Source organism: Rhinoraja longicauda, chromosome 24, assembly GCF_053455715.1.
Source record: "Rhinoraja longicauda isolate Sanriku21f chromosome 24, sRhiLon1.1, whole genome shotgun sequence".
NCBI classification, from domain to species: Eukaryota; Metazoa; Chordata; class Chondrichthyes; order Rajiformes; family Arhynchobatidae; genus Rhinoraja; species Rhinoraja longicauda.
This window is the reverse complement of record NC_135976.1, coordinates 25,782,080-25,810,079: the sequence shown is the minus strand read 5'-3', so window position 1 is coordinate 25,810,079 and position 28,000 is coordinate 25,782,080. Positions and strand designations below refer to the sequence as shown.

Below are 28,000 nucleotides of genomic sequence, written 5' to 3'. Positions count from 1 at the left end.
GAATACACAAAAAGGGACACAAAGTGCTGGAGTAACTCAGCAGGTCAGGCAGCATCTCTGGTGACGTTTCGGGTAGAGAACCTTCTTCAGACTGAGAATCAGGGAGACAGAAACTAGAGGTCTGAAAAGGTTCAGAACAAATTAGAGCCGGCACCGATGACCAAGGAAAGGTGGAGCCCACGAAGGTCCATTGTTGGCTGTGGAAGAGGCAATAATGAAGGGATATATAGATGCAAATAGTAGGCTGCAAGCATGGATGCCAGAGAAGCAAGACTGCACCCTGATCTCCCACACCTGATAGGAGGCAATTTTTTATACTTTGTGCCAAATACGTATGACTTTACTGATGCAAATTACAGAAGTACTCGAGCACGATTTCCAATTTGCAAGTTAAATCAGTAGTGAGAAAGGCAAATGCATTTATTTCAAAAGGACGGATATAAAAACAGGGATGCAATGCTGAGAGTTTATAAGGCACTGGTCAAACCGCATTTGGAGCATTGAGAGATGTTTTGGGCCCCATATCTGAGGAAGGATGTGCTGGCATTGGAGAGGGTCCAGAGGTGGTTTACGAGAATGATCCCAGGAATGAGTGGGTTAACATATGATGAGCGTTTGATGGCACTGGGCCTGTACTCGTTGGAGTTTAGATGGATGAGGGGTGACCTCTTTGATTCTTACCGAATAGTGAAAGGTTTGGATATAGTGGATGTGGAGAGGATGTTTCCACTGGTGGGAGAGTCTAGGACTAGAGGCCATAGCCTCAGAATAAAAGTATGTACCTTAAAGAAACATAGAAAATAGGTGCAGGAGTAGGCATTTCAGCCCTTCGATCCAGCACCTTCATTCAATATGATCAAGGCAGATCATTCAGAATCAGTACCCTCTTCCTACCTTCTCCCCATATCCCGTGATTCCGTTAGCCCGAAGAGGTATATCTCACACTCTCTTGAACACATCCAGTGAATTGACCACCACTGCCCTCTTTGGCAGAGAATTCCATGGATTCACAACTCTCTGGCTGAAAAAGTTTTTCCTTATCTCAGTCCTAAATGGCCTACCCCATATTCTAAAATTGTGACCCCAACCAGGATTCCCCCAACTGGGGGAATATTTTTCCTGCATCTAGCCTGTCCAATCCGTTAAGAGTTTTACTGTAGATGTTTCTATAAGATCTCCTCTCATCCTTCTAAATTCCAGTGAATATAAGCCCAGTCAATCCATTCTTTCATCATATATCAGTCCCGCTTTCCCGGGAATTAACCTGGTGAACCTACACAGCACTCCCTCAATAGCAAGAATGTCCTTCCTCAAATTAGGAGACCAAAACTGCGCACAACACTCCAAGTACGGTCTCATCAGGGCCCTTTACAACTGCAGTAGGATATCCTTGCTTCCATAATCAAATCGTCTCGCTATGAATGATAAGAGGAGGATTTTCTTTAGTTAGAGGTTGGTGAATCCGTGGAATTCATTTCCACAGAAGGCTGTGAAGGCCATTAATTTATATTTTTAAGGCAGAGATTGATAGATTCTTGATTAGTATGGGTGTCGGGGATATGGGTATAAAACTTTCGAATGGGTTTGAGGAGGAAAGATAGATAGGTCTGCCATGATTAAATGGTGGAGTAGACTTGATGGGCTGAATGGCCTAATTCTGCTGCTATCATTTATGAACTTGCAAACTTATGAACAGTCTATATTTTATATACACGGTGAACATACCGGCTGAACTGGCAATTATTAACAGACAAGATGTTTGTAAAAGATTACAATCTGCAAATACATCAACTTGGTGAACACCCAGGATCGATAAAGATTGACACTCCACTTCTGGGAGGTCTTTTATTGTCACATGTATCTATTAAGGTACAGTGATATGCGAATTACCGTACAGCCAAATGAAAAAAAAAGCAACAAGACACACAACTACATAAAAGTTAACATAAACATCCACCGCAGCAGATTCCCCACATTTCTCACTGTGATGGAAGCTCCTGCGTCAGGGCGATCAAAACTCCCACGTGAGGACGGTCGAAGCTCCTACGGCTTGGAGTTCCCGATGTCGGTCTCTGACCAGAGACCGCGAGCTCCGTGATGTTAAGTACACAAGCACACACGTTTGGAGCTCCGAGGTCGATCCCTGGCAAAGGGATCGCGGGCTCCGCGATGTTAAAGTCCCGTAGGCACCCGCGGTGGAGCTCTCAAAAGTCGGTCTCCTGCAAAGGCCGCCAACTCCTCGATGTTAGGCCGCAGTGAGGACGGAGATACGATACGGGAAACAAAACGCATCTTCATCGAGGTAAGTGATTAGAAAAAGTTTCCCCCAACACCCCCCCCCCCACACAAAAAACAAGCTAAAGAACACTATAAACATTAAAAACAGACATTTAACACATACTATTAAAACACAAGGAAGGAAGGGAAAGACAGACTGTTGTCGAGGCAGCCATTGCTGGTGCCACCAAGGACTCTGTCCTAGGGACTGAAGAGTTTCTATCATGACATGTTAATGGGTAGTGTACTGTTCTCAATGAACATGCCTTCAAGAGACTGCCATTACAAGCTACAGCTGCACACAAACCCAGGGCGGCACAGTGGCGCCAGGGCCGTTTTTACAGCATTATGGGCCTCCGGGCAAAGCAGTGTACTGGGGCCCCTACCGTTACTCTCCCCCACCCCCCTTTCCCTACCAGCCCCCCCCCCCCCCCCTGTCGTGCCGGCGAAAAGCACTTACCGAAAAGCACTTAGCGATGGACTTAGGGTGCTACATTGTTGCGAAAAGCACTTACAGATCGCTGTGAGAAGCACTTAGGGACCGAAAATGTTGCGAAAAAAGCACTTATTGAACCTACATTTTTAAAGTAGTATTTATTTATTGCAAGTCACTTAACATAGACAGATCAGCATGGGGCCCCTATGCTCGTGGGGCCCCGGGCAAGTGCCCATCAGGCCCATGCGTTAAGACAGCCCTGAGTGGCGCAGCAGTAGAGTTGCTGTCTTACTGCGCCAGAGACGCGGGTTCAATCCTGACTGCAGGTGCTGTCTATATAGAGTTTGTACGTTCTTCCTGTGACTGCGTGGGTTTTCTCCAGGGGCTTTGGTTTCCTCCCACACTCCAAAGACGTATAGGTTTGCAGGTTAATTGACTTCGGTAAAATTGTAAATCATCCCTAGTGTGTAGGTTAGTGCTAGTGTATGGAGTGATCGCTGGTCGGCGAGGACGATGGGCCAAAGGGCCTATTTCCGCACAGTGTCTCTGAAGTCTAAAGTAAAACAACTGCTGCCTTTCCTGGCCATTGTGGAGTGTTTGACACAAGTCAGGCAAGAACAGGTGTCTGTGTCTGGGGTTCAGAGGCCGGGAGGGAAGTTGCTGGGATGGTCGGATCTCACTGATTGAAAGGGCGTTGGAGGCCAATAGTCAATAATCAATTTATTTGTCACATACACATAAATGTGCAGTGAAATGAAAGATTACCCACAGTCCAACAATAAGACCAATAAAAATAAGCAATAAAAATATGCAATAACACATACAATCATAAACCAACACCAAACAAAAGAAACATCCATCACAGTGAGTCTCCTCCAGTCACCTCCTCACTGTGATGGAAGGCCAGAATGTATTTTCTCTTCCCCTGCCATCTTCTCCCGCGATCAGGCTGTTGAAGTTGCCTCATCGGGGAATTTACATTGAAGCCCCCGCCGGGCGGAGAAAATCCCACGGCCTATTCCAGACCGCGCCGGATGGTGAAAGGTCCACGGTGGACCTGAGGTCAGTTAGTGTCAGTAATCAGGACAGGGGATGGTATTGGTGAAGAGTCAAGGGAAAGGGAGACATAGAGATAAGGAAGCGTAAGATGTGAAAACAAGACAAAGAGGATGAGGTTCAAGGAAAATATAGAAAAGATCATTGTTAGCCAGAAGAAGGTGACAGCGAAGCATACAGAGATAACGTTCAATCAGGGGGACTGTCAGACTGATCGGAGAACTAGGAAGGGGGAGGGATAGAGAGAGAGGGAAAGCAAGGGTTATTTGAAGTTTGAGAAGTCAATATTCATACCACTGGGGTATAAGCTGCCCAAGCCTAGCAGGACAACAGTTGTTGGGAGCACTCAAGTTGGCAGACTAGTAATCTGGGGAGAGGTTGGTTGGTGTGGGAGGAGGCTGTGGACTGATCGATAGCAGGTGGAGGCTGGGAAAGAGAGAGAGAAAGAAGGTGAGGGAGAGAGAGAATGCAAGAGTAACTCAGCGGGTCAGGCATCTCTGGAGAAAAGGAATAGGTGACGTTTCGGGTTAAGGCCCTTCATCAGACTGACAGTCAGGGAGTGGGAAACTAGAGGTATGGAAGGGTACAGTACAAAGCAAGTACCTGTATCGATGTTGGCTGAGGATGAAATGATAACAAACGGTGAAATTAGCAATCAGATTAGGGTGGGGGAGGCACAGAGACAGAGGGATTGCAAGGGTTACTTATTTGAAGTTAAAGTAATCAATATACATGCCACTGGATTGTAAACTGCCCAAGCAAAATATGTGGTGCTGTTCCGCCGGGTCTTGTGTGTCCAGCCGTGCGGCCTGCCAGGAATTGTGATCAGGAATATTGAGTGAAGTTAGACGATGAACCATGATCTTATTGAAAGGTTGAGGAGTTAATTGGCCCACTTCTGCTCCTATGTTTCTACATCAGTTCGTGATGCACCGTGGGGGCATTGTTGAAGTACATTAGTCATAGAATTTTGCAGCATAAAATCAGGACCTTCAGCCCACCATTGTCTATACGACCACCATGCCCATTTGTCTCAGTCTCAACCCTGCCTTTAGAGATACAGCGCGAAATAGGCCCTTAAGCCCACCGAGTCCACGCCGACCAGCAATCACCCCATACTGAGCAATCGACAGGATGCTGGCCATGGCCACAGTCATGGTCATTCTGTCCAACTCTTCCTGAACACTGTGATATCTCAGCGAGGGTGAGGTCATGTAGATGAGGTGATCACGCTATACAGAGATGGGAATGGACCAGATATACACATCCACACATATTATGTCAAGATGAGAATGGGTCAGATACACCCATGCACAAGTGCTGTAGAGAATGAAGTAGCTCAAATACTTTAAAGAGATTGAAACAGATCGACCGATCCACGAATATTGTGCGGAGATTTTAAAAGGACAGATAGATCTCATTCATAATTATTGCACAAAAATTGATACACTCTGCCAATAAGATTGAAATTAGTTCTGGCTTGCTGTACACTTACTGAGCCCTTAATGACAAATGCCACTGCACAAATAGCAAAAAAGGAAATCTGCTAAATGTAACTGTGGGAACCTTGATTGAACCAAGGTCACTTACAAAACTCTGGCCTCTATATAACTTTAGTGGTGACAATGCTTCTCTAGAGTATTAGACCAGTAAACCAACCTTAAACTTTATTTGTTGTTTCAAATCTGCCACACAAAAGATCCCAAGGCTTCGACGTGAGATTTAAAATGTGAGAAACTGAAGCAGCTGGTGGGAAACCAACATGGTCTGTAGAAAGGTCTCACCCGAAACATAAGTCTCAAGAAGGTTCTCGACCCGAAACATCTCCTATTTCTTTTCTCCAGAGATGCTGCCAAGTTACTCCAGCTTTTTGTGTCTATCTTTGGATCCTGAAACTGTGAGGCAGCAGCACTAACTCATGTTTATGCAATCTCTTTTATGTCTTGTTTGACTTGTTGTTGAGATGTTTCCACCTGTAAGTTTAGGTTTAGGTTTGTTATTGTCAAGTGTACAGTGGTACAGTGAAAAACTTTGTTTTGCATGCTATCCAATCAGTCAGATATTACTATAAATAAATACAATCAAGACAAACTCAAGAACAATGGGAAGAGCGTAGGAGAAGGCACAGAGTGCAGAATATAATCCTGAGCAATCTGGCATAACAGCTCCAAAGACAAAGTTCAATGTCCACAATTAGTTGAGGTGAATCAGACTGTACCTAGCCTGTGAAAGGACCATTCAGAAGCCAAATAGCAACAAGATGGTCCTGAATCTGGTCGTGTGCATTTTCAAGCTGCTGTATGTTCTGCCCAACGGGAGCAGGGAGAAAACATAACCCGAATAGATCATGACTGAATTGGTGGTTCTGGCATAGAAGAGGAGTTGAGGCCAGCTTAGATCAACCATAATCATATTGAATGGTGTGGCAAACACGATAGGCCAGGTAATGGACACAAAGTGCTGGAGTAACTCTGCGGGTCAGACAGAATCTCTGGAGAAAAGGAATAGGTGATGTTTTGGGTCAAAACCCTTCTTCATGAGGTGGTCTACTCTTGCTTCCCTTTTCTTGTATGTTTTTTCTGTTCTCAATCTTAGGAACATTTCCTCAGGATCCTTGCAGGCTGCCTCTACTGAGATATGCTACTTGCAATACTCACTGCTCACTGCAGGAATCCAGGAGAGTAGAGCCAACTGGATGGGAAAGCCCACTGTTAACAACTGTGACCTTTGCATTCACCCGACATTTGCCTACACGTTATTCCACATTTCTTTATTTTTATTTTTAATCTGTTTATTAGTTTTTACAATTATTTCAACAATGAACAAACACTACGCGTAAAGATACACCCCCACCCCCCGCCCCATCCCAGATGCAGAGATAAACATTGACATTAGTAAAAAAATACAAAGTTTTTAAAAAAATTTGATTTACAGACAAGGGAGGAAGAGTGTAGGCAGACATATAAGCAGTCAACACTTTGGTTTATCCCCATTCTCTAAAACAATCATTAAAGTTTTTGCATAATTTAGAAACGGTAACCATGTTTCTTTAAAGCTTTCCTGTGAACCTTTGAGAGAGAATCTAATCTTCTCTAGCTTTAAGTGATATAACACATCCTTGATCCATCTATTATGAGTGGGTGGCAATACATGCTTCCAATTAAGAAGTATAAGACGTCTAGCCAAAAGAGAAGTAAAAGACATAATTACTTTTAGATATCGGGGGGGTATTAGTTCCGGAAGGGACACCAAAGGAGCTGTTAGAGGATTGGGTAGAATATCTATACCGGATATATCCCTAAAGGATTTAAAAATCCCCGTCCAAAACATGTGAATCAAGTCGGCAGGTGTTTGTCGACAACGGTTACATGCGTCACTCGTGCCGGGAAATATTCTTGCTAGTCTAGCGTTACTGTAATGCGTGCGATGCAAAATGTTACATTGTATAAGACTATGTCTAGCACAAATTGAGGAAGTGTGAACAAGTCCCAGCACAGTTTCCCATGTCCGATCCGTCATACCAAACCCCAAATCCTGTTCCCAAGCTACCTTAAGATTATGGAGAGATTCAGGCTTAATGGAGTCTATTTCAGTGTGTATAATTGAAATCAGCCTCTGCGCATTGGGATTCAAAAGAAGAATAGAATCAATTTCAGAGTAAGTGGGCTGACTTGGAAATTCTGGAAATTGCCTTTGTAAGAAGTGCCTGACCTGAAAATAGCGAAATAGATGTGATCTGGGCAAGTTGAACCGTTCAGACAGGTCTGGAAATGACAAGAAGGTCCCATCACCATACAGATCATTAACAGTTCTGATACCCTTATCAAACCAGGTTTGAAAAGTAAAATCAGTACATGATGGTTTAAACAAATAATTGTGATGTATTGGAGAATACAGGGATGGCCTTGTAAGACCAAAGTGTCTCCTGAATTGCATCCAGATCTTTAAAGTGTGCGTAACGGTGGGCATAGAACAGGCAATAGAGGTAAGCGGTAAACCTGAACAAACTAAAGAGCAAAGAAAGTACTGGCACGAGGACAGCTCCATTTGTGCCCAAAGAGGAGTGTTTTCCAGATTAGACCAGTAGAGAAGCTTCTGAATATTACATGCCCAATAATACTTAAGGAAATTTGGAAGGCCCATCCCCCCCATTGACTTGGACCGCTGGAGATACTCTTTCCTGATGCGCCGTGGTTTGTTTCCCCATAAAAAGGAAGATATGGTCTGGTCCAATTTTACAAAAAAGCTTCCCCTAATAAATATTGGTATATGTTGAAAAAGGTATAAAAATTTTGGTAAAGTAACCATTTTAATTAGGTTAATGCGACCGGCCAGTGATAAGGGCATAGTAGACCAACGGTTAAAATCTTGTTTACAACGTTCTAGTAAGGGGAGAAAATTTGCATTAAAAATATGGGAGAAGGATTTAGTGATGATAATGCCAAGGTATTTAAACCCACTATCCATGTGCTTAAAAGGGAAAAGTGAATGAGGCATTCTTGTGGCTGCGGGGTCTATCGGAAAAAGCTCACTTTTCTGAATGTTCAGTTTGTACCCGGAGAATCTACCAAACTGCTCAAGGATAGATATAATAACTGAAACGGAAGAGTTGGGGTTAGATATAAATAAAAGTAGATCATCCGTGTCCAAAGACACTTTGTGGGTGACCCCCCCCCCCCCCCCCTCTGACAATGCCTTCGAACCTAACCTCGCTACGGAGCCAGATAGCCAGAGGTTCTATGGCGATTGCGAATAACAACGGTGATAGAGGACAACCTTGTTTAGTACCTCGTTTGAGGGGAAAGAAAGGTGAGTGTAAGTCATTAGTGATAACGGAAGCTACAGGGGCTGAATATAAAAGTTTAATCCATGAAATAAAATCTTCATTAATCCCCATTTTCTGAAGAACAAAAAAAAGATAGGTCTGTAGATCAATCCGTTTATTCGGATTGATCCATGTCTGGTTTTCAGATTGCCAACCAGATCCATGATCCATGACTGGTATTTGTTTTGAAACCGATGTTTAGTTTTGCTTGGTAGATTAGGACAGGATGGTTTTGGTGGTGTACTGTGCGGACGTTTACTCATTTGCTCCCTGCTTGTGTTCTTAATAAATACTTTAGAAGTTAACGATTCTGTGGAAGTCTACACTTCTTACATGGTGTCAGAAGTACTGTGGATTTGTTTCAGCTCATTTCTACTGTTATAACATGGCTGGGACATTCCGACAACCGGACTCTCTCGTCTTCGACGACCAGATCGGTGAGCGTTGGCGCCTCTTCGAGAGGCAGTATAATGTGTTTATTCGTGCCGTCCATCACGACAAACCTGCCACGGCTCGGGCCTACATGCTCCTCAATCTCGCGGGAGATGAGGCTTACGAGCGAGCGCAGCAATTCGTCTACGCGGAGGAGATTGTTCATCCCCCGGTAGGCGATGCACCTTCGGTTGTGCCCCCTGCGGAATCGGCAGAGGACCCGGAGTGCTTGATAAGAAAGTTTCGCCAGCTTTGCGAACCTCGGACTAACCCCATTGTGGAGCGGGTGAAGTTTTTCTCTCGTCACCAGAATGACGGTGAGACAATTGAATCGTTTCTGTGTGCTATTAAAAAGGCAGCCAAGGGCTGCGGGTTTGGACAACTCTGCGACGAGTTTGTGAGGGACAGGCTGGTGTGTGGGCTTGCGAACGATAAATTAAGGAGAAAGCTTATCCGCGACCCTGCTTTGACTCTGGACAAAGCTGTCTCTTTCTGTGCAAACTACGAAATTGGCAACCGTAACGCCGCGCCGGGGCACAACATTCCACACCCGTGGGAATCGATGCCATCCAGACTACGTTTCCAAGACAACGAAAACCTGGGACACCTTGTTATGTACAACGAGATAAGCAAGGATTTGTTACAAACTGTTCTAACTGTGGGGGCTCTCATGTCACGAACAGGGAGAAATGTCCTGCCTTTGGCCAAATCTGCCACGGCTGCAGAAGGAGGAACCATTTCTGGAGATTTTGCAGGTCCAGGGCTCACGATGCCCCCGCGAAAATACCTAAAAAATCTGTGCACCTGGTCCTGCCGGAGCCCTTATCAGAATCCTCTGATAACAGTCCAGACGAAAGGCCCAAGGTCGACGGTATCGAGCTGCTTGTGCATTCCACTGGGGGGGTTGGTGCTCGGAACAGCGAACCCACGGCCACAGTGATGGTGAATGGCCATGCTCTGGAAATGAAAATTGACACTGGGGCCAAATGTAATGTTGTGTCTGAGACTGAATTCCTCCGTGTTCGGAATCCCAGGGAGGCAGAGAAACTATCCACCTGCAGTGCCACCCTTGTGGCGTACGGTGGCAGTCACGTCAACCCTATTGGGCAGGTCAAGCTGCTGTGTAGTCTCCGGAACAAATCGCAAGTGTTGCGATTCTACGTTGTCAGGGGCGATGTAGAGACACTGTTGGGATCCGCTGCCTGCACTGACATGGGACTGGTCACGTTCAGCGAGGCCGTGCATCAACTGGCTCTTAGCCCTAACTCCACGCAGCGCATCCTCTCTGCATACCATGACCTTTTCGACGACGAGCTGGGCAGGCTGCCGGTCACATACTCCATTGCTTTGGACCCGGACGCGCGCCCTGTGGTGCGTCCTGCCCACCGTGTCCCCGTTACAATGCGAGACCGGGTCAAGGCTGAATTGGACAGGATGGCAGCGCTTGGAGTTATCACGCCCGTTACGGATCCTACGGACTGGGTGTCCTCAATGGTAGTTGCTGTCAAGAAAGACAAACAAGAGCTCCGAATCTGCATCAACCCCAAGGACCTGAACGCCTCTCTGAGGAGGCCGCACCACCCCATGCGCACCGTGGAAGAGGTAGCTGCTCGCATGGGCAAGGTATCTGTATTTTCAGTGCTGGACGCCAAGAACTCGTTTTGGCAAATTCCCCTGGACAATGTCTCATCCCTGCTAACTACCTTCAGCACTCCGTTTGGGCGCTACCGCTTCCTTCGCATGCCGTTTGGCATCAGCTCGGCCAGTGAGGTTTTCCAACGAACTATGGAACAAATTTTTGATGGCTTGCCGTGCTCCATCATCGTGGACGATATCATCATTGCTGGTAAGAATGTACAGGAACACGATGATAATTTAAAGAGGGTGCTTGAGCGTGCCAGAGAGGTCAACCTGAAGCTCAACCCCCGCAAGTGTCGGTTCCGTGTTGACCAGGTGAAGTACGTGGGACATGTCTTTACCAGTGAGGGGCTCAAGGCTGACCCCTCCAAGACGGTGGCCATCAGTGCGATGGCGGCGCCGACCGATGTTACCGGCCTACAGCGGTTTTTAGGCATGGTCAACTATCTCGGGAAGTTCATCCCCAATTTCAGCGAGCTCTCGGCTCCACTGCGTCAGCTCACGCACAAAGACACTGCCTGGTTGTGGGACGAGCCGCAACAACGAGCTTTCAACACGCTAAAAATGCAGATGTCGTGCCCTCCTACACTGGCGTACTTCGACATTGACCGGCCTGTCACACTCACCTGCGACGCTTCCCAATACGGTCTTGGTGCTGCATGTCTACAAGCGGAACGGCCTGTTGCTTATGCGTCCAGAACGTTGACGGAAACAGAAACCAGGTACGCACAAATTGAGAAGGAGCTGCTGGCGGTGGTTTTCGCTTGTGCAAAGTTTAATGACTACATCTTTGGCCAACCTGTGACTGTAGAGACAGACCACCAACCTTTAGTAACCATTATGAACAAGCCCATACACGCGGCTCCGGCGCGACTGCAGCGTATGATGTTACGGCTCCAGAAATATGACGTGACCTTAGTTTACAAACGAGGCAAGGACCTGCATCTGGCGGACGCACTCTCTCGTGCCCCTTTGCGGTCCTGTGCACAACACGTTTCCGAGCGGGACTCCATGGTGGTGTTAACCCTCGACCACATACCTCCCTCTTGTCGGGACGCACTGGTGGCCTCCACGGCTGAAGATGCCACGCTTCAGCAACTCGCATCCGTTATCAGACGCGGGTGGCCGTGCAAACAGCACTCACTTCCGACGACCGTTCAGCCCTATTTTCCTATCAGGGATGAGCTTACTATAGACGACGGGGTCATCCTGAAAGGTCACAAGGCGGTGATTCCAGCCTCACTCCAGCGCGAGTACTATGATGCCGTACACAGAGGGCATCCTGGTGCGGATGCCACCGTGCGGGTGGCCAAAGACATGTTCTACTGGCCAGGCATGGCTGACACTATACGTCAGTGGGTACAGTCTTGCGCCGTCTGCAACAGCATGACTCCACATCAGCAGAAGGAGCCGCTACAACTGCACCCTGTTCCTGACCTCCCATGGTCCCTAGTAGCCGCAGACCTTTTCGACTGGCATGGGCACCAGTACTTGGTTTTGGTGGACTCCTACTCTGGTTGGTTCGAAATCGATGTGCTCCACTCCACATCATCCGCGACAGTAGTCAAGAAGCTCCGCAGGCACTTCTCGGTCCATGGGGCACCTTGCACTCTAATCTCCGACAATGCTGGACAGTTTTCAAGCCAGCGCTTCCAGGACTTTGCGAAGCGTTGGGGCTTTCGACACATCACCAGCAGTCCGGAGTACCCGCAGTCGAACGGGTTAGCAGAGCGGGCGGTCCGCAGTGCGAAGCAGGCCCTCGAGAAGTCCAGCAGGTCAGGTTCGGACATTTTCCTAGACCTTCTTAATCTCCACAACATTCCGCGAGACTCAACTCTGGGCTCCCCGGCTCAGCGCCTGATGTCCAGGAGGACACGCATCACCTTGCCCGTTTCGAAGCAGCAGCTCCAGCCGGAGGTCTACGAACCTTCCACCATTCAGGCTCGACTGCACCACAAGCGACTAACCCAGAAGGTTAGTTACGACCGATCCAGTCGCCCTTTACCCCCGCTGGCGGAGGGTCAGGTCGTCCGGCTGCAGTCCCCGAAGGGATACGACCGCAAGGGTATTGTCAAGGGGGTCTGCGCGGAGCCCCGATCTTACCTCGTTCAATCTGACACAGGCCTATACAGGCGGAACCGGAGACACATCTTACCGGTAAATGAACCGATGCCATCTCAGTGGGACTTAAACGGGTTGCCCGATGACCCGGACGATGTGCTATGGTCGGAAGGAGGTGACTATGATTCGTCACCCACAGCTCGAGAGCTGCCCCTTGCGAAGGAGACAAATTCAACAGCGGTGAACGCACCATCCGTGGAGCTGGCTCCGACGTCCAAATCGCCTATGAGGCCTGTGGCACGATCCCCGGGGAAGCCGATGCCGGTCGCATCATCTCCAGCGAGGGGTACCTCTGAGGGGCCGTATCAGACTCGTGCGGGGCGGATTTGTAAGCCCAACCCTAGATATAAGGACTATGTCTAGAGACTCCCAGGACGCTTGCTGCTACTACAATATGTGCTATTATATTCCCAGTACTGCTGTTTTTGCAATTGCATTCTGTTTGGTGCTGTACTGTTGTGTATTTGAATGCTAGAAAGTAGCTGTAGTTTTTTAGTCTGAAAAAGGGAAGATGTAGATCAATCCGTTTATTCGGATTGATCCATGTCTGGTTTTCAGATTGCCAACCAGATCCATGATCCATGACTGGTATTTGTTTTGAAACCGATGTTTAGTTTTGCTTGGTAGATTAGGACAGGATGGTTTTGGTGGTGTACTGTGCGGACGTTTACTCATTTGCTCCCTGCTTGTGTTCTTAATAAATACTTTAGAAGTTAACGATTCTGTGGAAGTCTACACTTCTTACACTCTACCCTGTCGAAGGCCTTCTCAGCGTCCAACGAGAGGACAATTTCAGGGAGTTCAGAAATTGGAGCATGAACTATGTCCAACAGGCGCCTTGTATTAAAAAAGGAGTGCCTCCCCTGGATAAAGCCTGTTTGGTCCGTTGATATTAAATCTGGGACCACGTGTCGAAGACGGTTATAAAGGACTTTGGCCAAGATCTTTTGGTCCACATTGAGAAGAGAAATTGGTCTTCTGCTACTACACAGAAGCGGGTCCTTATCTTTCTTAAGCAACAAGAAAATAGAGGCTTGAGACAATGTTTCTGGTAACTGGCCTTTCTGGAACGACTCATTGTACATAATTTGTAGTTCGGGGCCTAGAAGATGAAAAAATGTCTTGTAAAACTCCACTGTATATCCGTCAGGCCCTGGGGATTTACCATTTTGCATGGCTTTAATGGTTTCTTGGATTTCAAGAAGTGAAATCGGTCTTCCGAGGTTGCTGGAAACCATTTCATCAAGTACAGGATAGCGTATACTGTTAAGAGGGTGATCCTGGTCCCAGATATCTGGGGGGCTTTCAGACGAGTAAAGATCGGAATAATAGTTTGCAAAGGCTTTGTTTATATCTCTTGTATCAGACAGAATAGCACCAGTGGGTGATTTAATTTTAGTAATCAGCCTGGAGGCAGCAACTGAACGAGCTTGATAGGTTAGAAGTTTACTTGCTTTGTCCCCCATCTCAAAAACACGTTGCCTAGACTTAAGCAAAAGTGTTTCAGCCTTGGTTGTTGATAACATGTCAAACTCAGTCTGGAGGTGCAGGCGCCTATTGTACAGAGCAGGAGATGGGGATATCGCATATTGATTGTCTAATTTTAAAATTTCCTCAGAGATTTGAGACAGTTTCTTTGCCTCTGACTTTTTGGCATATGAAACAAAAGATATTATCTGACCCCTTAAATAAGCCTTAAAAGCTTCCCATAGAATTGATTGGACATCAGGAGTTTTGTTAATTTCAAAATAAAATCCAATTTGAGAGGTAAGATAGTCCTTGAATATCTTATCAGACAGCATTGGGGAATTAAAGCGCCACTGCCTCGATGGAACATAGCTTTTTAATAAATTGATCTCCATAGAAGTGGGGGCGTGGTCGGATATAACAATGCTGTGGTACTCAGATGACTTAAGGTTTGATAAAAGTCTGTCGTCCACAAGAAAGAAATCTATCCGAGAGTATGTATGGTGGGGATGAGAAAAAAAAGAATATGCTTTGGCTGATGGAAAGAAGAACCTCCAGGGGTCGGTTAGGCCGAGCTGTTGAGCATGAGAGGCCAAAACCCTGGCAGAGTTGGAAGGGACATAGTCCTTGGTGGATGATCTATCAAGAGCTGTATCTTGAACCATATTAAAGTCCCCCCTTATAATTAAAAAACTGTTGTCAAGAACGGGTAATGTAGAAAATAACTTAGAGATAAACTGACTATCATCCCAATTTGGTGCGTATACGCAAGCAAGGACTACGGGAGTGTTTTGGATGACACCTGATACAATAACATAACGTCCATTGGGATCAGTAATAGAGCTCAATAGTTCAAAAGTAATATTTTTATTAATTAAAATTGCAGTGCCCCTGGCTTTGTAATTAAACTTAGAATGAAATAAATGTCCAACCCATCCCCTTTTGAGTCTTGAGACATCTGAGGCACATAAATGTGTCTCTTGTAGAAAACAAATATCTACTTTTAAATGTTGCACATGAGACATTATTCGGTTTAGTTTAGTAGCCTTGTTTAAACCTTTGACGTTCCAGGAAACAAAATGAACACTATTCTGAGTCGTAGTTAAGTCAGCCATTTGAAATATAGGAGAGACAATACTTAACCGTGTCCGCCGCCATAAAGTAGCCTAGGTATACACACACACGTGAGGGGAGGGACAACAAAAAAAAGAGGGAGAAAAAAAAACAACCAAAAATAAACCCCCCCACCAAACAAAAAGAAAAAAGAAAAACCATATCTCTGCTCCCAGTCTAACCCCCCTCCCACCCCATCCACCCCCTACGTCCCACCTATCCCCACCCCTTGGCACCTTCCCAACTAAGGCACCTTGAACCCAAACCCCTGTCACAACAAACGCTTGTGTAAAGAAACACAGGACGTTCTCTGTCATAAAACTAACAGAGTAACTCCACTGAACCATTAACAAAAATAAACTTAACATCTAGCCATAACTCTAATAGACAGTAAACATAGTCAGGTACAACAGTTGATCAGAGGTAAATCACAAACATATCACTGAGTCTGAGTAAAATAGAGACAAAATAGAGACAACCAACTGAGCTGTTTGCAACAAATTACTGCAGAACTTAAAAAATTATCTAGCCCTGAGAGTCAGTAAAGAAAAAGCTTCTCAACAACTTCTCCTTTGACTCCTCCCACTTCCTCCAAACCAGAGGCGTAGCTATGGGCACTCGCATGGGCCCTAGCTACGCCTGCCTCTTTGTCGGGTACGTCGAACAATCCCTGTTCCAGACGTACACTGGCCCCATCCCCGAACTCTACCTCCGCTACATCGACGACTGCATTGGTGCTACCTCTTGCACCCATGCAGAACTCACTGACTTTATACACTTCACCTCCAATTTCCATCCTGCCCTTAAATATACCTGGACTATCTCTGACATCTCCCTCCCGTTTCTGGACCTCACCATCTCCATCACAGGAGAAAAATTAGTGACGGACATTTATTACAAGCCCACCGACTCGCACAGCTATCTGGACTACACTTCTTCCCACCCGGTCCCCTGCAAAAAGTCTATCCCCTACTCCCAATTCCTCCGTCTACGCCGCATCTGTGCCCGGGATGAGGTGTTTCAGACTAGGGCTTCCGAGATGTCCTCGTTTTTCAGAAAACGGGGCTTCCCCTCCTCCATTATAGATGAGGCTCTCACTAGGGTCTCTTCTACATCCCGCAGCTCCGCTCTTGCTCCCCATCCCCCCACTCGCAACAAGGACAGGATCCCCCTCGTTCTCACCTTCCACCCCACCAGCCAGCGGATCCAACATATCATCCACCAACATTTCCGTCACCTACAACAGGACCCCACCACTGGCCATATCTTCCCATCCCCTCCCCTCTCTGCATTCCGCAGAGACCGTTCCCTCCGCAACTCCCTGGTCCACTCGTCCCTTCCTACCCAAACCACCCTAACCCCGGGCACTTTCCCTTGCAACCGCACGAGATGCAACACCTGTCCCTTTACCTCCCCCCTCAACTCCATCAAAGGACCCAAACATTCTTTCCAGGTGAGACAGAGGTTCACCTGCACCTCCTCCAACCTCATCTATTGCATCCGCTGCTCTAGATGTCAACTCATCTATATCGGCGAAACCAAGCGCAGGCTCGGCGATCGCTTCGCTGAACACCTGCGCTCGGTCCGCATTAACGCCACTGATCTCCCGGTGGCCCAGCACTTCAACTCCCCCTCCCATTCCCAGTCTGACCTCTCTGTCATGGGCCTCCTCCAGTGCCATAGTGAGGCCCGCCGGAAATTGGAGGAGCAGCACCTCATATTTCGCCTGGGCAGTTTGCGGCCCGGTGGTATGAACGTTGACTTCTCCAACTTCAGATAGCTCCTCTGTCCCTCCCTTCCCCTCCTCCTTCCCAGATCTCCCTCTATCTTCCTGTCTCCACCTATATCCTTCCTTTGTCCCACCCCCGACATCAGTCTGAGGAAGGGTCTCGACCCGAAACGTCACCCATTCCTTCTCTCCCGAGATGCTGCCTGACCTGCTGAGTTACTCCAGCATTTTGTGAATAAAAAGCTTCTCTTAGAGTTCTGTTTCCCTGAAATTAAACAGTCCAGATACAGTGATCAGTGTTTGAAAAGGATACTACATTCTCTGTCGCCCGGTCGCTCCGTCGCAGGTTGTATAGAAGTCCGGCAGAAGAGGAGCGCATCCTCGGGACTGTCGAACGTGTGGGTGGACCCCTGGAAAGTTAGCCGTAACTTAGCAGGGTAAATCAGACCGAACTTCACACCCGCCTGGTGGAGTTGTGCTTTCACGACCTTAGACTCCGCTCTGCGTCGGGCAAGTGCGGCAGAATAGTCCGGAAATATGTGAATCCTTTTCCCATGATAGGACAGCTGACTACATTCACGCAATGTGCGGAGAATCCTCTCCTTCGTCTGGTAGCAGTGCAACCGCACCAGCATCGCTCTCGGAGGCTGGCCCAGAGGTGGCTTGGCCACGAAGGTGCGGTGCGCTCTATCAACAACCGGTGTGGTGGTCAAAGCTCCCTCACCCAGGAGTTCCTTCAGAAAAGGACCCATGAATGCTGTAGGGTTGTTGCCCTCCTCACCCTCAGGTAGGCCTACAACGCGTAAGTTCTGACGACGGGAGCGATTTTCTTGGTTATCCACAGCAGCCTTGAGCTTAATGTTATCTGATGCTAGGGAAGCGCACCGGGTCTCAAGCTCCGCTAGCCTATCCGTAACATCGTTCTGTGAGTCTTCCAGTGCAGAGATTTTGTTAGCATGGTCGACAGACTGCTAGTCAGCCGCTGCTGTTAGGCGGCGCCTAACGGCAGCGGCTGACTAGCAGTCTGTCCGTCTTTTTTTTGTTGAGTGTCGGTGTTGGGATGATTTTTATATATATTTTTTTGGTTGTGTATGTGTGGGAGGGGGTGGTGGTGTGTGGGGGGTGGGTGTGGGTGTGGGGAACTTTTCTCTTCCTCACGGCGCGGGGTGCGGCTCGGCTGCGGGGCCTAACATCCCCCGGTGCGGCTCGGCCGCTGGACTTTACATGCCGGTGCGGCTTGACCGCTGGACTTTACATCCCGGTGCGGCTTGGCCGCTGGACTTGCATCGCCCGGTGCGGCTCGGCTGCGGGGCTTAACACCGCCCGGTGCAACTCGGCTGCGGGACTTTACATCGCCCGGTGCAACTCGGCTGCGGGACTTTACATCGCCCGGTGCGGCTCAACTGCGGGGCTTAACACCGCCCGGTGCGGCTCGGCTGCGGGACTTAACACCGCCCGGTGCGGCTCGGCTGTGGGACTTTTCACCGCTGGTGCGGCTCGGCTGCGGGACTTAGCTGCGCAAGGCATGGTCGCGGGCCTTTCATCGCCCGGTTCGGCCGCGAGACGTTTCAGCGCACGGTGCGGGGACTGTGCGGGTCGGTCGGGGACGAGCTGTCTGTCCGTGGGCGTGGGGAAGAGAGGGGAAGTTTTGTTGCCTCCATCACAGTGAGGGGGTGTTTGGAGTCACTGTGATGGACGTTTGTGTTGGGGTTATGTGTCTTGTGTTCTTTTTTTTTTCTATGACTGCTATGTAGTTTCGTTCGGTACTTCGGTACCGAACGACAAATAAAGCTCTGTTATACCTGTTATACCTGTTATACTGTTGTTTGTAGTGAGGTCAATGTGGAGCGAAGTTCTTTAACCACTTTTTCCCGCATAGTTAGAGCTGTTGCACGAAACTCAGCCATTATCTCCGCTTGTAGGGATTTCACTTCGGTGCGGATAGTGTTAATCATTTCGTCCCCTGTACTTAGCTCCGCATCCTCCGCCATCTTATCTGCTGTTTGGCTGGCGGCCAACAGATACTTGTTGATCTGTTTAGTTAATTTACTGCTCTCCCCGCGTGTCTTAATCCTTCTAGGCATTGAGAATGAGTTGCTTGTAGTTTACCACGACACTGTGTTCTTTTTTTAGAGTCAAATTGCTATATTTGTAGTTAAATATGTGAAGGTTCCATGGAGAAGCTCGGAGCACGTACTCACCCGGCCATGTCAAAACCCACTGTTAACAACTGTGACCTTTGCATTCACCTGACATTTGCCTACACGTTATTCCACATTTCTGCTTCTCATATTCTCTACTCTTACGTCTAGACTTTTCTCTTCTTTTATCTGCTTCCTGACCCCCACCCACAAACTGGGGACACCCAACATCTTTACAACCATGTTTTTCTTTCTTTTATAAAAGCACCTGCAGGCACTCTATTCCATGTGTTCTGTCAGGTGATAAACCTTTCCCCTTGGTCCACTCTGGTCATTTCTCTATTTTCGTTACACTCTCTGGTCCATAATGCATGTTCTGTACATATATCCTCTTGGAGTTCATTCTACATGGCTTCTCTTAGCATTCAGAATTACCCATATTATAACACTAACTCTTACACAGGTACCTGACTTACTCATACAATGAGACTTAAAACCAACACTCACAGTCCTCGAACCTGAACAACCAAATGTCATTCACGTTTATTCCGGTTTCGGCAGCGCCCTTCGCCCACCTGGATTCAAGAAGGTACTCGTGGCAGAAAAGACACGATGTAAGAGAAATCCTTACCTTTTTATTTAGTGCCGGCTGTCTCGGCTGTTACGAGATCTGTGTTTGCACGAATCCTAGTCGGTGGAAGAGATTGTGATCTCGTCTGAACCTCCAAAACTGTCGGAATAAATTACATGAGATGCGAGTGATTATCAAACTACAGCTACTTTATTTGCTATAATGTTTCAGACAAGGGGAGCAGTCAAGCAAGAGACTGTTCTGCATATTCAAAGCATATAGTATATTTATACCATTTTTGATAGCAGAAGAGCAAGGTTAATCAAGTGCATTTTTTTTACATGCTTAACTATTGTGATCCAGCATTCTGTAATTTTCCACTGGAAACAGATATGTTTATCTACAAGGAAGATCAGAGTGGGTCTATGTGTGGCCTTGAGCTCACTAACTTATCCTTGTTACTGAGGATAACTAACAGGTTCAGCAGGTTTATTTATTTGAACTCTATGGGTCGCCATTAGCAAATTTGCAGATGATACAAAGCTGGGTGGTAGTGTGAACTGTGAGGAAGATGCTATGAGGTTGCAGGGTGACTTGGACAGGTTGTGTGAGTAGACGGATGCATGGCAAATGCAGTTTAATGTGGATAAGTGTGAGGTTATCCACTTTGGTGGTAAGAATAGGAAGGCAGAGTATTATCTGAATGGTGTCAAGTTAGGAACAGGGGACGTACAACGAGATCTGGGTGTCCTAGTGCATCAGTCACTGAAAGGAAGCATGCAGGTACAGCAGGCAGTGAAGAAAGCCAATGGAATGTTGGCCTTCATAACAAGAGGAGTTGAGTATAGGAACAAAGAGGTCCTTCTGCAGTTGTACAGGGCCCGAGTGAGACCGCACCTGGAGTACTGTGTGCAGTTTTGGTTTCCAAATTTGAGGAAGGATATTCTTGCTATTGAGGGCGTGCAGCGGAGGTTTACTAGGTTAATTCCAGGAATGGCGGGACTATCATATGTTGAAATACTGGAGCGACTAGGCTTGTATACACTGGAATTTAGAAGGATGAGAGGAGATCTTATCGAAACGTATAAGATTATTATGGGGTTGGACACGTTAGAGGCAGGAAACATGTTCCCAATGTTGGGGGAGTCCAGAACAAGGGGCCACAGTTTAAGAATAAGGGGTAGGCCATTTAGAACTGAGATGAGGAAAAACTTTTTCAGCCAGAGCGTTGTGAATCTGTGGAATTCTCTGCCTCAGAGGGCAGTGGAGGCCAGATCTCTGAATGCATTCAAGAGAGAGCTAGATAGAGCTCTTAATGATAGCAGAGTCAGGGGTATGGGGAGAAGGCAGGAACGGGGTACTGATTGAGAATGATCAGCCATGATCACAATTGAACGGCAGTGCTGGCTCGAAGGGCCAAATGGCCTCCTCCTGCACCTATTGTCTATTGTCTATTGTCACCTGAAGCAGGCATGTTTAGCCTAGCGCTGAACGGTATATTCACTGGAGTAAAGTTTGATTCCCACAGAAGCAATTACTGCCCATGTTGAAAGACAAAATGGAAGAACAGCTCAGTTCTTCCCACAATTCCCACAGAAGGAATGCGTGGAGGTAGAGGAGAAATAGGTGTGGGTCCAGGTGGGGCACAAGGGAGACCGATGGGGACAAAGAAAAGGGGGGGGTGGGAGTAGGGGGAGTGGGTTCAGCCCACCGAGTCTGCGCCGACCAGCGATCCCAGATACTGATACAATCCTACACACAATAAGGACAATTTTACCAAGCCGATTAAACTACAAACATTTTTGGAGTATCGGAGGAAATCGGAGCACCCGGAGTAAACCCACACAGATCACGGGGGGAATGTACAAACTCCGTATGGACCGCCCCCGTTGTCCGGATCGAACCTGGATCTTTGGTACTGTAAGGCAGCAACTCTACCGCTGCACCATTTGTTCCCCATTTGCACCATTTGCAGCCCAATTATTTGGCCAAACCCAGATTCTCCTACATTCACTGCTTAAAGATTAAGCTGACTGAATTATAACATAGATCTTCACTTATAGTAAACACATGTAAATGTTTTTAAAAGTTCCACGTAAACACCAGAACTGCTGAAATATCTCCATAAACTGACCAAGCTAACACATGTGGGGATGGTAGTTCCACATAATACTGCATGTGAAGGAAAGAAAGATTCTCCATTCATCGAACCTACTTTCTTCAAAACTATTGCTTTTATCAGCAGCGTTGGTGATAACTGTCTGATGGGGGTCCAGGTGTGATAATACTTCATCAGTGCAATGTCATGAGCAAACACGGAAACACCTGAACCTTTGCTTCTTGTCTTGTCCTTTTAGGTCAACAACATTATTTAAATGCTACATCGCTCAAGGACCTGTTGTAAATAGATGAGATTGAATTCTGTGTTTAATGCTCAAAATGGCGGCACTGTGCAGCAGCTGCGGCTCACCTGCAGTCCGTTTGTCTTTTGTGTTTTTTGTTGTTTTGTTGTTTTTTTGTCTTAATTGTCGTGTTTAGATGTGATGTAGTGTTTTTTGTGGTTGTGTACTATGTACACAATGTACACAACATAGTTGTGGGGGGGGGGGGGGGGGGGAACTGTAAAATTGTCTCTTCCGAACGGAGACCCGACCTTTTTTTTCTGGGTGGTGTCTCCGTTCCCGCTGCGACCTACCATCGGTCAACCACCTGGAGCTGGCGACCTCCACCTGGGACCACCTGGGCTCTGGTTCGCAGAGCCCGCAGACCGGACGTACCATCTGCTTCGGAGGCTGTGGTGGCGCTGCGAGTGCCGCTGCGACTCGCCTTTGGATGCTCCGGAGGCTTCGACCGTGGACCGCGTGGATCTTGGAAGCTCGCAGGCACTGCCTTGGGTGGGGGCCGACATCGGGAGCTCCGGCAGGGGTAGAGTCTTTGCCCACCCCGAATCGCGGGGCTTGGGTCGGCCCGCCGCAGACCTTTCACCGTCCATCGTGGCCTGGAACAGGCTGCGGGATTTTCTCTGCCCGGCGGGGGCTTCAATGTCGGGAACTTCAACAGCCTGACCGCGGGAGAAGACGGCAGGGGAAGAGAAAAGACATCCTGGCCTTCCATCACAGTGAGGAGGTGACTAGAGGAGACTCACTGTAATGGATGTTTCTTTTTTTTTGTTTTGTGTTGGTTTGCGATTGTGTGTGTTATTGGTTATTTGTATTGCTCTTATTGTTGGACTGTGGGTAACGGAATTTCGTCCAAAAGACTTGGTTTTTTTTGGATGACAATAAAGGTTATTCTGATTCTGATTCTGACCTTCCCTGACCAAATTTACCTTTTTGTGGACTCCAGTAGAAAGGGAAATGGGGCTTGATAAATAATGGGAAGCCATACTATCTCCTATCACCTTTAAGAAAATGAGTAATTGGCTTTAAAAGTGTAAATCAATTTTTTGAGAGTCTACCATGGCAAGGTACAAAGACCTCAAGCAGTGGAAGATGTTTATTTTTTGGATGCGGGGCCACATTAACAAGTTTTGTTTCCAGGCAGCAGATTAGTATGCAATTACAAGGGGATTTGAAATGGTGAGGCTTGGTGTGTATACACTGACTGATGAATAGCTTTACATTGCAGTCGTATCATCAGCAACGTCATTCATTTTGCTATTCATTCTATTCACTTTTATCAGTTAAAGGAACACCATCCCCATGCAAAGATCGCAATGGGATGATTTCTAAAATCATGCAACAGTCCCTTTGTCCACCTTGTACCACTCTGTACCTTTAGCTTTCCCTCTAAATTAGTCACTGTGATTTAGGAATATTTTGCTAGTCGTTCATCTTCGCTGGGTCATACTCCCGAAACTCCCTGTCCGGCCGCACTGTGGAAGCACCTACTCTAGAAGGACTGCGAGACGGAAGCTTATTACTATCTGAAGAAGCTTCACCTATCCATGTTCTCCAGAGATGTTGCCTGACCCACCGAGTTACTCCAGCACTTTGTGTCCTTTTATTATTATCTTGTCAAGGAATGAGAAATTATGACAAATCCAAAAATAATAAAAGATTTTTAAAATAGCCTTATCACAGCTGAATGTGAACAAAACCTAATCTTGGCAATCATGTGGTTAATAGTGCAGTTACACAAAGCCCAATCTTTTCGAAGAGTTCAATAGAATTCCCAAAGATAGACACAAAAAGCTGGAGTAACTCAGCAGGACAGGCAGCATCTCTGGAGAGAAGGAATGTGTGAATGGGTTTCAGGTCGAGAACTTTCTTCAGACCCATCAATTTCCACCATGCTTTCATTCTCTGTTAATCTCTTATCAAAAGACGAAACACAATTTAGACAGGTCTATTGTTAACATTCAAGCTGCCATTCAGAATTATTTCCTGCATTGTGATCTGCACATCCTACTGAGGCCTCAGAAAAGCCACCAGCATCCACAAAGACTCTTCACACCCCTGCAACAGTCTGTTCGAACTTCTACTATCGTGCCGACGATACAAGGCCTTCTACGCCCGCACCTCCAGACTCAGGAACAGCTTCATCCCCAGGGCCATTGCTGCTATGAACCTGTCCTGCTGAGCCGGATGGTCACATCGCACAGCGAACCGGCACAGATCTACTTGCACTTTATTCTGTTTTAAAACTGTTCTAATTTGTTTCATTGTTTAAATTAATACTGACTAGCTAATTAATTTATTGCATCTTATGGGAGGCTCATTCCCAATCTCGTTGTACCCCTGTACAATGACAATAAAGATATATTGTATTGTATTGTAATGCAAGGTCAAATAAACAGACCAAAGTGCAATTATTTTACTGCACTTGACAACGCAGGTGAAACAAAACCTGATATTTACATGTTAGTTCCTTTCTGTCGTTCTTTCTCAACGTCAGTAAATATCTAAACCAAGCTGTTATTCTATGTTCATTTGTCAGAAATCTATTTGACAGTGTGGGTATTGATGGTGGCACCAACATTTAGTGTCCATTGTCCCTGAGGAGATGGTATTAGCGGTAGGTTGCCTTTTTGAACTGCTGGAGACCGTGTAACAATGGTGCTCCTAGGATGTGGACCTATGACTGATGTAAAAATGGTTATCAATGTCCATATCAATTCTGTTGCATGAAACAAAATTCCGAAGGAATTAGTGGGCCAGGCAGCATCAGTGGAGGGAATGGGAAAGTGATATTTTGGGTCTGAACCCACCTTCAGACTGATAGAGTAGGGGGGGAGAGAGTTGAAGACAGATGAGCCTGGCACAAAACCTGGCAAGTGATGTGGGTGCAATTGAGGGGGATGATTCGTAGGTGGGTGGAGTAAGTGACAAAGGCTGGAAGTGAAAAGGAGACAGAAGGGTATTAGCACCCTTGCCACTCATGTGGCCCCCTGGGTTGATATCCCTTCCCTCGTTCGAGGGGCATCTCCATTACCCAATGTACAGTAGAGAGTATATTGACTGGCTGCGTCACAACCTGGTTTGGCAACTTGAATGCCCAGGAGTGAAGAAGACTGCAAAAAGTGGTGAACATTGCTCAGTCCATCATGGGTTCTGACCACATCACAATCTAAGGGATTTATAGGAGTTGCTGCCTCTAAGAGGCAGCCAGAATCATCAGAGACCCACACCACCCTGGCCACATACTAATTTCACCCCTGCCATCAGGAAGAAGGTACAGGAGCCTGAAAACTGTAACCTCCAGGTTCAAGAACTGCTTCTTTCCTACAGCCATCAGGCTATTAAACACTACAAACTCCAAATAAGCTCTGAACTACATAGACTTGGGGGCATTGGTTTTGTCTTTTTGCAGTATTATTGTTTGTTTGTTTATTTATTATGTGTATGTATTTGTGCGTGTGTATGTATATATGTGTGTACATGTGTGTGTTTATACATACACTGAACTTATTTTCCCCATTTATTATATTGTTTACAGTGTACTAAGTTTACATATTCTGTTGTGCGGCTGCAAGCAAGAATATCATTGTTCTATCTGGGACATATGACATGAAAACACTCTTGACTTGGAAGGACCCTAGTTGTAGTCCTCCCCCCCACAAGGCTTTGGTTGCACCAAGCTTCGGTGTGCCTCTCAGCAGATATTCCTGCACTCTGGAATGGGCCAGTTGCCTCTACACTCTGCTAAATGCAGACAGATCCTGATGTCTTCAGCTTCACTACAGTTTCTGCAAGAAAATTGTGCCTGGAGTGTTTGTGTATCCAGAGAACCACTCCTCACAATACAGTGGGGCAGAAGGATATTTTGGGCATCTAGATTATTTTTTCTAAAGCTTTGAGCATATAAAGGTAAACTATCTTGTCTCCAAAAAGATGTTTGCATATTCCTCACTCGTATCTCCTCGGTACCCCGCAGCTCCGCCCTTGCTCCCCCCAACCCCCACAAAAGAGAGTCCCCCTCGTCCTTACCTTCCACCCCATCAGCCGTCGCACATACAGTAATCATCCGTAATTTCCGCCACCTCCAACTAGCCACATTTTCCCATCTCCACCCCTTTCCACCTTTTGCAGAGACCATTCCCTCCGCAATCTCCGGTTTACTCATCCCTTCCCACCCAAACCACCCCTCCCCAGGTACCTTCCCCTGCAACCGCAGAAGATGTAACACCTGTCGCTATACCCCTTCCATCGACTCTGTCTAGGAACACCAACAGTCCTTTCAGGTTAGGCTGAGGTTCACTTGCACCTCCTCCAACCTCATCTACTGTATCCATTGTTCAAGATGTGGACTCTGATACATCGGCGAGAACAAACGCAGACTGGGCGATCGTTTCGCGGAACACCTTCGCTCAGCCCACGTGAACCAACATGATCTCCCGGTTGCTGGACACTTTAATACTCCTTCCCATTCCTACACAGACCTTTCTGTCCTCAGTCTTCTCCATTGTCAGAGTGAGGCTAAATGCAAATTGGAGGAACAGCATCTCATATTTAGCTTGGGCAGTTTACATCCCAGTGGTATGAATGAATATTGATTTCTCTCTTTTCAGGTAGCCCTGGCATTCCCTCTCTCTCTCTCTATTCCTCCCCCACCCAAGTCACACTAGCTTCGCTCTAAGTGCATGGGTTTCTTCTGGGGTTCTCACATCCCAAAGACATGCCTTAATTGGCTACTGTAAAATGCCATTAACACAGATGAGTAGCAGGATTATTGAGGGAAATTGATGCAAAGTGAGAAAGAACAGGTTAGGGCGTAAAAACAGAGAAAATGATCAACTAGTTTACCAATTTCATTTGCTGATTTAAATTAGCAGCCAAATCCCTCTTGACCTGAAACATTGCTTATCCATGTTCTCCAGTGATGCTGCTTGGCCCACTGAGATACTCCAGCACTTTGTTTTTTTTTTGTAAATCACCATCTGCAATTCTTTGTCCCTCATTCTCTTTCCGGTTTAGATTATTCACCATTTCGCCCATCGTCTTACTGGCAACGCCTACGCCCTTGAGCAAAGGAAATGACAAAATGTTGTGGACACAGGTTGTGGGCCCGGTCCATCGTGGGCACTGACCTCCAGTGCCGGATTAACATAGTAGCAAAAGTAGCATTTGCTACGGGTCCCGCACTTTCGAGGGCCCCGCACTAAATGCTTGCAAGCTAAATACTTGAAATCGGCATCTAACTGAGGGGCGTCGTGTTGCGCGCGCCGCTCCCCAACCGCCGCGGTTTGAATGTGTTGGTGGGGCTGCACGGACCAATGGGCAGCTAACGCCTCACCACTCAACCGCCCAGTCTCTGGCTCTCTTACTCCACACACTCCCGGCCTCACCCAAACACCTCCCTGCCTTCTGTACATGCCCTTTAAGCTCCCTTGCCTCCACGTCTCTGCACAGTTTTTTAAAATCCTACACTAATCGCTGAAAATATGCAGATGTTTCTTTGCATGGAACATAGAACCTAGTACAGTACAGTGCAGGATGGAAACAGGCCCAAATGCTCACCAGCGATCAGCCGTTCACACTCGGCCTATGTTATTCTGTCTTCTCATCCACACCCTACGCACCAGGAAGCAATTTACCAAGACCAATTAACCTACAAACTGCACGTTCTCCCTGTGACCACGTAGTTTTCTCTGTGCTCTGGTTTCCTCCCACACTCCAAACACGTGCAGGTTTGTATGTTCATTGATTTCTGTAAATTGTGCCTAGGGTGCAGGTTAGAACTTGTGTGAACGGGT

General features: G+C 47.0%; 1 protein-coding gene across 1 annotated transcript in view; it reads right to left on the bottom strand.

Moving 5' to 3' along the window:
* LOC144605501 (methyltransferase-like protein 27) overlaps window positions 1-27,888 on the bottom strand; it is a 101,138-nt gene extending 73,250 nt beyond the window's left edge. The window contains exons 1-2 of the mRNA XM_078420851.1: window positions 27,765-27,888; window positions 19,867-19,965 (exon numbers count right to left, since the gene is read on the bottom strand). The gene's annotated coding sequence lies outside the window, so the exon portion shown is untranslated. The remainder of the gene's footprint in view (window positions 1-19,866; window positions 19,966-27,764) is intronic.
* Between the last annotated feature and the right edge of the window lie 112 nt (window positions 27,889-28,000).